The sequence below is a fragment of the Amblyomma mixtum genome, chromosome 2, assembly GCF_055824585.1.
Source record: "Amblyomma mixtum isolate Tamu chromosome 2, ASM5582458v1, whole genome shotgun sequence".
Taxonomy (NCBI): domain Eukaryota; kingdom Metazoa; phylum Arthropoda; class Arachnida; order Ixodida; family Ixodidae; genus Amblyomma; species Amblyomma mixtum.
Window position 1 is genome coordinate 183,934,916 of NC_143013.1, and position 1,565 is coordinate 183,936,480.

Sequence of the window (1,565 nt, forward strand, 5' to 3'; positions counted from 1 at the left end):
AATCACGACTGACGAGAACATAGTGAAAGCATGTAAAGGGCGCCGGAAGTATGTATTGCTTTGACATCAACTGTTTCCGGCCATATTTTACGTTAATTATATCCTTTTTCTGGGTACAGCACTTGCCATTATGGTGAATTTTAGGTCACGCGTGCTTGTGCATTCGGCACTTTTCTTTGGAAATTCTAAAGCAGCATTTATTTGTGGAATTACTGAAGAATAAGTATTCGTCGAATATTTCGGATTTTATTTTACGTAAAACTTAAAATTTCATGCCTCTCATCAGAAGTAGATATGTTGGCTATCTAAGCTCAAGTTGACTTCCACCATAACCTGCTCGGTGTCGTAAAAAGAAGGTTCTTTTAGCCCTCAAACCTGAACTACAAAGTACTGAAGCGAAGCTTTTCTAATGTTCTTGCTCGAAGCCTCCGACACGCAGCCTTATCCCTGTAGCGTGACGCGAGACGTAGTCTGCTTATTCTGGCAAGATTGCAGCCGCAAGAAAATTATTCTAAGGAGTTCGAGATTACCCTACTTGCTTTTCACGCCTTATCCCGAAAGCATTTCGCCGCCTTTAAAGTGAGTGCGGTGGAGAGGGGCAGGGATTTTGATTTCCGACGAACACCACGCCAACTTGCTGCCATCGCCACTGAAGAGTTGTTTCTATTTGTGGGCACTGGTTAGCCTAATGCACAGGATAAAGCTCACCCTAGACTTCAGTTGTCTTTGCTCGCCTCTTTTAGAGGAGTACATAGTCTTTTGTTGGCAGTGACCGGTCTCGCCTTTGCTGTGACACAGCCATGTGAGAATATCAATAGCGCCAACGATGATTACCCGTGCGCTACAAAATTTCAGCATGGCAGAGTGATGAGGCAGACTGAGGCGCTAACACGTTCCTAAAGCCTTAAGCCGAAGTTCGGGTTTGGTTGGCACTCTAACGCTAGTCTGGAAATCAGTAAACCGTAAGAGTTGCTTATAAAAGCAAGAACAACAAAAATCGCTAAAAATACAAGCTGAAAACAAAAAGAAATTGAGCTGATGGAAAACTATATAACATCTTACTAAAAGGCGATTCCTAACCTGAAGACTAAACTAATGGCCTAATGCAGGTTAAAAAAACATCTGCACTTGAAGAGTGGCTCTATTTAGCAAGCTAGGCCTTCCCTCGTTAATCTTCACGGTTGGACATCCGCACGCGTACACTGTGAAGTTAGTTAATAAAATTTACTTAATTCAAGAAATAAAGGACAAAAACGCTAAAACAGAACTCGATGCAGAGACTCGTGTACTGGGCAGTCACCTGGATGACAAGGACCACCACTTGCGAGCGCACTTACCTTAATCTTCAAGAGTAGGTTAGCAGGGAGCGCGCCTTCAGACTCCGGAAAAACCGTGAACATCCAGAGAAGCTATTGCACTTGGTGAGCACCATTCAAATGTAATGTGTGGACATATTTTTAAAGTTCTTTTCGTTTTATTTTCTTCCGAAGTCTTTCGCTGAGAATTCCTAGTCGCGTAGTCAGGTAGCGCGAAACGGAATCTAGCAAAATACCGCCGCTGATAGG